Genomic DNA, 10,842 nt, shown 5'->3' on the forward strand with positions numbered 1-10,842 from the left:
AGCAAAAGTTCTACCTGAGAAACACATTGTGTCATTTCACAATGCTGTGATGTCAGGCACTAAATAGCTTCTTTCTATCAGTCCATAAATCAGGAGACAGAAACAGTTTGTCTGGTGGATCAAATCCGGCAGAAAAAGATGAAACTCAACTGGCTGCAGATAGATTTACGTCAGTATTTAATAGAAAGAGGACTAAAGTAGATCAAGTCAATATGTTTACAGAGCTTCACTGACAGCCAATCAGAACTGCTCTCTGACGGTCTCATCAGGTCAGGGAAGTCTGAGGCCAAAGGTCAAGGTTCAAAGTCAGGTCCAAAATCTCTTTCCATCCATCGGGTCCAGCAGGAAAAGCCCAGCCTAGGAACTAGAGACAGGCTTTTATTGGACCGCTTCCTTTAAACGAGAAATTATTCTGACAGTCAAACTTGATTTTAAACTAAAACGATCGTTCTTCCTGTTTTCTCCAACCGAGCAGCAACAGAATCAAACATCAAAGCTGCATTTGGAGCTTTAATCCATCGCCAGAGAAAACTGGGATGGAGTTTAAAATACGATTTGTTCTCGTTTTTATTATTATTCTCATCATTATCATTATAACTAAGTAAATACGATATCAGAGGCTGGGACCTGGACATGCAGAGCCGACCACCAGCTGCTTGGTTTCCTGCAGAAATCTGCAGCAGCAGCTGATGAAGAGGAGGAGGAGGGACGAAGCTGCGGTTCTGACGTCAGAATGAAGGTAAACGTGGCGCCGCCTCCAGCAGGAAACCCAGCAGGTGGATTCATGTCAGGAGAAATGTGGAGCAGCTAAAACCACTGACCTGGTGAAGCCTCTTATTAATGACGACTTCTTCACCTTGTCAGCCGTCTCCTCCATGCTGTCCTCCATCAGACTGGAGTCTTGGTCTTCACCCTGCTGGACGGATGTTTTAGATATCAGGGATGACTGAGACGTCAGCAGCTACACGGCTAAAGGCGACTCCTTCCCACCTGAAGGTCTTCCAGACTGGCTTCCCAGCCGGTCAGGGAGCTGCTGCTGCTCTGCAACGTCTTCCTGCTGCAGGAAGCAGGAGGAACGACGGGGAGGAGCCTGGAGATCACAACCTCCACCTGAAACAAAGCCAACAAACTACCTTTCACATTTCTCTCTGTTCTATCCACCTTATTTTTGAACAAGGAACTCTGGGTCCAACTTCTGTTTTTTTTGTTCTCCACTTCCGTTTCAGCTCTTCCCTCGGCCAAATAACATCAGCTTGACTGAAATGATAAACTGTTGCAGCAACATTTCCAATAATTGCAGAGCGATGGAAGTGGCAGGTCAGCGCCGCAGCCTTAAACTATTCATGACTGAGAGGATGACATGAAGAAGTGGCCTCTTAGAACTTACCAGGACATTTTAAACCATCTTGGGTCGTCACTTGGTGCGGACGGCTCTGCTATGTGAATGTACCAAGGCGAGCCTCCACAGTGGAAAAGTTAGCACGGTGTTAATGAACAGCAACATGGATGACCTGGTATTCATGGAGGGTGATGTCCGTTCAAGCCAAAGCAAGTCCAGCGTTCACTCTGCTGGATCCTGACTACATCAAGCGGCTCTACCGAGACCTCAGAGCGCTCTGGTGCTGCGGCTCCAGGGGAAGTTCTTCAGTCATGCAGCGGTGATCTTAGGGAAGGTAGGCTGATGAATCGTCTGAGTCAAAAACATAATGGCTGTTTCCCCGTTGTGATTAGATTGCTGCTCAGTTCATTTCACAAAGACAGCAGTGCTAAATGTTTGGGAGTGAACTGATGTTCTAACTGGATATCAGAACTTAAGGCTCAACAACTTGAGGACGTTGAGGGTCTCGTCGTACATGGAGGCACACTGGCTGACGTTGACCACCATGCAGGCCTTGCTGCTGCTGCAGAAGAAGCCCTGCAGGTAGTGGGTCAGCTTGCTCTCCCTTAATGGGACGTGCTGCAGGAGCCTGGAGGCAGCAGACAGCGGGTCACTCAGGACGCTCCAGGACCAGAACTGGTTCCCAGAACCATGAAGGTCCTACCTGGTGTGCTGGTTGTGCTGCAGAGCCTTGATGCATTTGCCCAGAATGAGCAGCGAGGCGTTGATGTTTCCAGCCTCCTTCAGGTCCTCTCCTTTGTTCTGGGTCCTGGAGCTGCGCTCAGAGCCTGCCAGGTCGCACAGACACAACCTGCGGGACGTTAACACCGTTAGCACAGCAGACGCTCAGAGACGCTGAGGTGGCGCCGGCTACTCACGCGCTGACGGCGTGGACTGGTGGCGGCTCGCCGTCCTCCACTCTCAGGATGCGGATGGAGAAGATGCTGTGGCTGCAGCAGAAGCTCAGACTTGGAGCCCAGCAGGACCAGAACCTGCAGCCCCATAAATACAGATAATCCCCATAAACACATTTAATAATGTAGCTTTTATTAAAACTAAATTTGTTCCATAAAGAAATGTGATTTTTAGCACTAAACTACACACAGTAACATTTGATTTTTCAATGTAGTGACATTTATTAATGCTCTTGTGACCTCAGGTACGGTTTGTAAGCCTTCAACCATCTGGTACCAGATCACAGAAGATTTCGTAGGGACTAACAGAGGCACGGATGTAGATTAAATGCAATTTATTAAGTTTACCGTTTCCAGGGAACAAAGATCAATTTCATTGCACCAAAAAGAAATTGCTTTAAAAGTAGGAACTATGCTGGTCTGGAATCCTGATAGCTGAGAGAATAATTAAAAACTAGGGCTGTCAAACGATTAAAAATTTTAATCGCGATTAATCACATAATGTCGATAGTTAACTCGAGATTAATCGCAATTAATCGCATATTTTATCCTTTTATTTCTGGAAGTGTAATAGCCTGTTTGGGCATTGTAATGTGCAATTTTGCAATAAATGACACTAATAAAATACATGCTTGTACAAAACATATTTTTATGTTATTTTTCAAGCACTTTTCAGAATTGGAATGAAAACATCCTGGTGCCAAATGTTAAACTCTGGCCTATAATGGCTAAATGACTAATCATGACGCCCTGATGTTTACACCATGTGTAAACAAATGTGTAAATAAATACCTGTTTTCATGCCGATATATTTTTTTTGCCTCTTAAACAAAGCTAGACATGGTATTATGCATAAACATATAAATTAATAAAAATTGTACATTTCAATAAAGTCATAAGTTTTGTTCATTTCTTCACTCTCTCTCTCTCACACATCTAATTCTGAGCTTTCACACCAACAACAATAACTTCTTTGAATATTTTTGCTTGCTGTTTCTATCCATATTCATAGAGTTTAAGCCTGGAAAAAGGTTTTAAATTTCCAGCTCATTCCAGTCTTACACTTTGCTTGTAACTGTGTAGGAGCTTAATACCCTTGAAAGAGACTGTTTAGCAACTGTTTAGTAACTCCAGGTCTTTCGTTTGGCAACGTAATTCAGCCTTAGTTTGTCAAATACAAAGAAAACAAATGAATAAGCATTAAAGTATGGTTTATGGGTTGGGTTTCTGCAATTTTATCAACATGTAAAAGCTCATCTTCCGAACCAATGTCTGATAAAATGGTGATCTGCACCAAGTAATCTAATTTCAGCAGTTATCACCGGTTATTGCACCGTAAACTGCAGAAAATACATGCAGAGTTGCTCTGTCTGCCTTTACTACCGTCAGCTCCTATGGCGGAGGGATATTTCAGCTGGATACAAAGTGTCTAGTGCAGGCAGGTCTCTTAATAACAGCTGTTTATTAAGAGACTTATTTTAGAGCCCAAATAAGCGATTTCACTTTCAGAAACGTGCCCAAAAAAACCGCAACCTGTGACTCATGAAATTTAGAAGCGCTTTTAGAAAAAAGAAGCCCAAAGTCGCATGTGTCCGAGGGTAAAAGAAACCCTTCGGGGCGGGTCTGTTTTGCTACAGTCTTTTAGCACTCTTGAAACTACGGAAAGCGCCGAGGGTAAAAGAAACACAGTCCGGAGAGCGCGGCGGGAGAAAAACATTAGGGAACAGTGTGTGTGTTTTAACACGCGGCGACAAAAAATTGTCGGCGTTAAAATATAACAAAGATACTTTCTCCATGAAATCAGTGAGCAATCAGCCAGAATCAGCAGTAGTTAGCATGCTATGCTAAGCGCTAATCATCATTACTCACCGCAGTTTTCACTCGACAAAACACAACAACACGGTGATGTCCCGCAACCAGAAACCCTCCTGGCAGGTGCAGATAATCTCCTAGGATCAATAACTCAAGATATAACACAGTTTTAATCAGTATTTACTTAGTAACTAGTTATATTGACGCCTCCTGTTCTAACTCTCTCTAAACTGCAGTAACGGCATCAGCGCAAAGAGAAAAAAGACAAAAGAAGAAGCGCGTAGAGCTTGTAGTTGTGAATACGCTCCCTGCTGGCAGAAATATGGAACTACAACAGAAACAAACTATTGAATATTACAAATAATACAAAATTAATATTCTACCTTTTTTTTTTTAGATCACAAGGGAAGTGAGGAAAGCTTTTCCAAATATTCCAGCCATCAGCTTTTCTACATCAAAAAGAACCTGGAAAAGGAAAGAGTTGCTCTGGGTGAACAAATACTGACGGCATCAGGTAGGACCAGGCAGGGATTTTAGGGCTAAATATTGCCATGTAGAGCTAATATATAGAATATGCAACTAGAGTATATTGCAAAGTGGTAAACCTTGTTTCAGTGTCTAAGCTCTGTTTAGGGAGATGCTACAAAATCTGCTGGCCACGCCCACATTAAGACATTTATGTCATGTGGAATATGAAACGCGTGGAAGTGATAAAAGCCGACTATTTGATGACATTTATAGTTACATAGAGACAAAGAAAAAGAAACTTCATGTCCTGTTAAATCCCCAAAGAATGTTTTTTAGCCTGTGGAACAAGCAGTGATCAGGTAATGCTCCACAATAACCACACTAAAATGTTTTCATTTCAATTAGATTTTATTTCTATAGCGCCAGTTCACAACACGTCGTCTCAAGGCTCTTTACAAAGTCACATTCAATCAGATCCTAAAAAGTAGCTCTCAGTGTTTCCAGTCCAGAGTGCATGTAGGAGGGAAACATTTGGTACTAAAACGCCTCTCACTGCATGGCAGAAATTGTGGCATTAAGCACATCTGTGGTCAGAAGCTTTGGGAATTACGCCATCCAGTTGAGTCCCAACAGAAACAGTTTATGAAATATGGTACCTGGCAACTTCTCCCCTTCATGATACGCCTTCACTCAAGGCTTTGGATGCAAGCATAGAGACATATGCAGCAGCTTCTTCTTATTATTTGATTATTATTCTGCTTCCACACAAACATGAGTGTCAGCCGCATCTTGGCTGAAGGAAGAATGATGAGGGCGGACTGCAACAAGTTTGGAGTTAACACGGTGAAATCTAGCCAGAGTTGAACTAAACTGGAGCATTAGAAGACAAAAGGGCAGCTAGAGAGAGCAACGGCAACGACATAAAGCAACTGGAATCATTCTAGAGCTCCGTATACGCATGAGGTGTTCACTGTCAACATCTGGTTGAAATCACTAAGGTAGTTGAAAAGATGGCCCAGACAAAAAAGAATTTAAAAGGTGCACCAAGAGGTAAAAAGCTATTTATTCAAGGATTCACAGCACACCTTCATAAATATGAAACCATTTACTATTTACATAAACTGCATTTATTTCACATTTCAAACACACATCACTGTCACATTTAACTCTTCCAAAGAATGTCAAGAATCTTCTTCAAAATGAGCAGAGCTTAAAATGTTGGTCTCTATGTAGTAATAAAGATTATCTGCAAAGGCAGGTTTTTAGGTTGGCCCTGAAGTGTTAAGCTTTACTGTAAATGTCCCAGCAATAGGTTGGATGATGTGGGCAGAGAAAAACAGCGTAGCTGCATCCCTGTTGCCTTGCTGGCCACATCTAGCTTCAGCAGATCATTTGGTTTTCACAAACTCTGTCACACTTCATTGGGATTGTCTGCAAACTGCATTGCTTCATTATAAATATGATCTGGATGTTGACAGATAACAATGATCCTGTAGTTTAACACATAGCAGCAACATAAAAGGATGGAAGCTTGTTTTCTATGAAGATGTGGTAGTGTGACCTCTGAACATGGAGCTGATCTTAGTGGATGGAACACATGGAACCATAAAGGTGATGTTACCTATTTTCTGCCATTGTAGACTTTGATTCATGGAACAACTGCTCCTTGTGTTCTATGGTAAAAGCAGCCAGAGCCTCCAGTTACAAACTGGCTGAGTAAATGTATTGTTTGCTGCTGATTTTCTGCCGTTTAGTAACTGAATCCTCAGCATGTGGAGCATTTCATGGTGTCATAATGGACGTGTGATCATGCTATATTCAGCTAATCCTCAGCAGGATCTGCAGCATGAAAACAGTAGACGGCTTTCAGATTGTCTGCAGGTAACTAAATGCCAGCTTAGTCAGCTACTAAGTCAGATGAAGGCCTGATTGCTCACTCGCATTAGCATTTGTAATTATTTAGTCATTTGTATACCTGTACCTCAGTAACAATGCTTATTCAGAACGTTGTGAATCTGTGAACTGACTTAGTTTTAGAGCATAAAGTAAAAATACAGGTCTAACAGTCACTGAGGGAAAGCAGATCAAGGGTTTTAAAATGAAAAAATAATAATATTACCTTTAATTGGATGTTATTGGATGTACTGTTTTAGTGGAATATGTGAAATGAAGCGATTTGTGTTCACATGTTTTATGTGTGTTATAAGAATTATTATTCTGAAGTCACTATGGCCTCACACCACTCAGACATTGGAGGCCTGGAGACATGATGGCTGTGTATAAGATCCACTGTGTGCTGAGTGCAAGGCTGAATGCTGCGTAGAATGATTATTGTCTATGATAGACTGTCTTTGTTATGTCTCAAACCAAGGCCACGGTGCAGTATTAGGGGAAGCCCGAAACGTGAGACAGACAGAGACAGGGCAGACTGAGACTGCAGCGGAACCGTGGGGTGCGATTACTTTTCCATCTATGTGATCTCTGCTCTGTTTCTCAATAAAAGTGCTGGAACGTCATTACCACCGTCTCGTCATTTAGTAAAGATGGGAACTCAGTTACTATTGTTTAATATTCCACCCAAAACTCCCATAACAATTTGGCGTCAACGAACAAGATCTCCGACCGACGGGCCGGGGAGTCCGAGGACAGGAGCTGCTTTGGCCGGCCCGGAGAGGTTATCCGGCCTCCGGTACCCCGAATGAATTTTCAAGGGATGTGGAGGAGCTCCTGGTCTCGGAGCGTCTCTGGGACGTCGGCGCGAAGATCCGAACCTTTCTTTCATGAGACGGTAAGGGGATTATTTTCCAGCTCTTTTAAAAACAAACGCAATTGGTCAAAAATGCTTGCAAGCTTTTAAATTTTAAACCCCATTTTAAAGTATACCTCAAGAAATTTTAAAATTTAAAACTGTAAACCTAAAAGGTAGTAAAAGTAAAAGCCGGTAGAAATAATGAATTATATTTAATCCTTAAGGCAAATAAAACAGGGTTCGCAATACCGAACGGTGACTAAGGTTTAAACATTAAACTAAAATTCAAAATTTAATTAGAATACGTTTTCAGCTGAAATACGGACTTTCCCACAAGGGGGGAGGAGGGGCAGAGTGATTTTCACCTGGAGAACAGGTGACCGGCTGAGCAGTTTGCAGCTGGTCCATTAAAGTCCTCTTGTCTTGGGTTTGTGCAAGAGGCTGTCCACTTCTGTGGTGGATGAAAGCGGCAGGGATGCTTAAGTCCTTGACTGTTGTGAAGACGTTCGCAGCTTTGATAAGTGGGGACCCCGACCATTATACCAAAAAGGCGACCATCGGATGTGAGGCCTTTCATTTAGTTGGTCGATCGTGCTAAGGACGAGTAGAAAATAATAATAAAAACACAAAAAAAGGATAAAATAAATAAAAACAAACAAAAAAAAAGTCTGGAAGCAGAACAGTCCGTGTAATGGGTAAAAGGCAGATTTCTCAGGGTCCAGCCTAGCCCCAGGGTGAGACGTTCGATTTCATGCTGAAAAACGTAGGGGCCCAGACGCATGACATGCATAAATGATTAGAAATGATTTGATTAAACATGCAGATTTCTCACATAGGGGTTATTATTATTACTATTATTTTATTTTATTGCAGTACTGCTACTAAATAATAAAAATAAAATTAAGAGAAAAAAGAAAAGCGAAAATTGAATAAAATGAATAAAAAAAACAGGAAACGGAAACAGAACTAAAAGGACGTTGCACCGGGGAAGCGTTTACAGGGGGACTGACAAGAGACACTTCCGTTATGGGTAAAAGTGTTAATTGCTAATAACAACGTATAACTTTCAAAAAATGGGTAAGCGTCCGGGTGTCTGCGCGACACAGAGTTGTATCCTTGCGGGACTTAAGCGTAAAACCGCGTGTGGACGAAACATTCGGGGAGTCGTAACCAGCGCGCTCTCTCCACCTTTTAAACTAAGCAGGAACTTAACGCGTTGAAAACATCTTTCGGCATTGACGTTTAAAAATTATGAAAAATATAGAACTATTTAAGATGGTAAAAAAGCAGGCCTGCACGTGTTTGTCTGTCTGAATGTCATCGTTTGTATGTAACTGTACGTATGTATGTATCTATGTAACTAAACGTTCATCTGTGTGAATTAATTCGAGGTAAAAGTAATGTTCATGGTTTCAGAATGTTCATTTGTTTTGGGAGAACTGCAGCTCCGTAATTCAAATGACATTTTTAAACATGGACTATGTTAACAAAAAGGTAAAGGAAAAGAAATATTTAAATAACAAGGTTTGTTTTTTTTAACATTAAATATCAGGACCAAATTAAATTGATACACGGTGAGATTAACATGTCTTTAACGGAAATATTTCAGCTTTGTTAGAAAATTGGAACTGGTAATAAGCTCTGCACAAGCTTCTTGAGTTTACTGTATAAAATTAGATCCTATAACATGTTTTTTTTTAGCCCTAAAGTAATTTAAAATTACTGAGATCTCATTTCTTATAATAATAATGATTCATTACAAACCAGTCCATGTGAAAGAAGTTTAGATATAGATGATTTTTTTATTTAAATAGATGAGAAAAAACTGTGCTTTGAACAAACCTGTATGGAACTAAATAAGAATTGCTTTTCTAAGGGTTTTATATTAATTTTAGCTTATTTGTTTTTACTTGGAATTTAAATGCAACTAATGAGAAATTTCTAAAGGTTCTCTATTAATTTATTTTATTTCTTTTTACCTGGGATTTGAAAGCAACTAATGAGAATTTTGAAAAGCGTCAAAATATTAGAAGGCCACGTTACACGTGTCATCAGTTACAAAATCATCTGATGTTATTAGTTATGCTGAGCTGAGGCGATCCTCAGAGGGTCAGTTTAACCTGAAGCAGGACAAAAGATATGATAAACAAATCTGACCATGTAAACATCTGAATGTTATGGCAAGGCTGGGTCTCTGTGTTCTGGCCTGAGAGCACGGAAACTATGTCAGAGGGAAAAAATAAAATAAAGCCAGCTCCTGGAGGGTTAAACTCTAATTCTAATCTTGGGTTGTTTTGGGTAGCCTTCGCAATGTGCTTACGGGGAAAACTATTATCATTTACAGAGAAACACTAGAAGTTCAGTAAACTAAAAGGGAAAAATCATTGCTTTAAAGTTTCACCCATGACCAATTAAGATTGAAAAGGTATATATAAATAAAAGTATTACTAACAGCAAATACACATGGTCAAAGGACCAGAAGGATATCAAAAAAGTTTGTAATAAGTCAAAAACCTATGTCATATTGGAAAATACATAATTGTGCTCCTTGGAAAACAATTTTGTTTTAGTTTTTTGGTTCATTTCTTTCGTTTTTTTGTTTTCTTTCTTTTGGAGGTGTTTTGAACAGAGTTTCAAAGGAAAGGTGAAGAATAGAAACCTTCCCAGGATCAGAGGAAAAAAAGGGAAAAACATCACGTTAAAGGGACACTAAGGGGACCAGGGTTTTAACTGCATGCTATTAACACTCTTGTTTTTCTCTGAGTTATTGCTTTCAGATTAAAGGAGACGCCACCTTTCTGCCAATAGAAGGCTCTGAGAAGACAGTGCTAGCAGTGCGGTAAGGAGTCATAATCAGATTTGGACACTAAATTATACTTAGTTTTGACTAAGGAGAATCTTCCGGCGTGAAAGGTGGTGTCTTAAAATTGTTTGTTGCTTTCTGCTATTAACAGCTCTATCTTTCTGCTTCTTTTTCTTTGCAAAGAAACCTGGTCAATATGATAGGAATGTGCTAACATAGAGATTTAGTCTCATTTTAGACATTCTCAGATGCGAGAGAATACAGAAACAGTGCCGCAGTGCCATGGGGGCTGATCCTTGGGACAACGAGAAAAGGTGATGTCATTGACTTCAGCCTGATCCAGTTTTAAGTTTTATTTTGTCAGAGACAAAGTTTTATTTATTTGTTTTTATCCTTTTATTTCTTTTATGTTTGACATGTTAGAGGGAACATTGTAGTTAATATGGTTGTTTGTGACTGTTTTGCTGTAATTTCTTTTCAACCTATGGAGCGTTTCTTTGGCAAAAAATGCTGGCAGAATTTATTCTGTTTGCAGGCGTGAGGAATGGAGGATGGACTCTTGAAGGGAAGGATAATGTTGTGCTGCTGAATCAGACATTGGACTGAAAATGGACAATGAAGCACTATGACTGAGCCATCGGACAACCTTGGACAAAACACAGATGAGTTCTGCAGACACGACTTCATGCATTTCACTTCAGATTTTGTTGTACACAAT

The 10,842-nt window shown here is 40.5% G+C and overlaps 1 long non-coding RNA gene across 2 annotated transcripts; it reads right to left on the reverse strand.

Annotated features, from left to right (window-relative positions):
• Positions 1-703: 703 nt before the first annotated feature.
• On the reverse strand, positions 704-4,216 carry LOC118559855. 2 transcript variants are annotated; one of them, XR_004928978.1, is made up of 5 exons: positions 4,162-4,216; positions 2,257-2,370; positions 2,043-2,189; positions 991-1,110; positions 704-913 (listed from the first exon to the last, which is right to left on the reverse strand). It is a non-coding gene; the product is annotated as an uncharacterized LOC118559855 (long non-coding RNA). The 2 variants fall into 2 exon arrangements; XR_004928979.1 differs by having other exon boundaries at positions 704-916.
• Positions 4,217-10,842: the final 6,626 nt, after the last annotated feature.

The sequence above is a fragment of the Fundulus heteroclitus genome, unplaced genomic scaffold (genome assembly GCF_011125445.2).
Source record: "Fundulus heteroclitus isolate FHET01 unplaced genomic scaffold, MU-UCD_Fhet_4.1 scaffold_359, whole genome shotgun sequence".
NCBI classification, from domain to species: Eukaryota; Metazoa; Chordata; class Actinopteri; order Cyprinodontiformes; family Fundulidae; genus Fundulus; species Fundulus heteroclitus.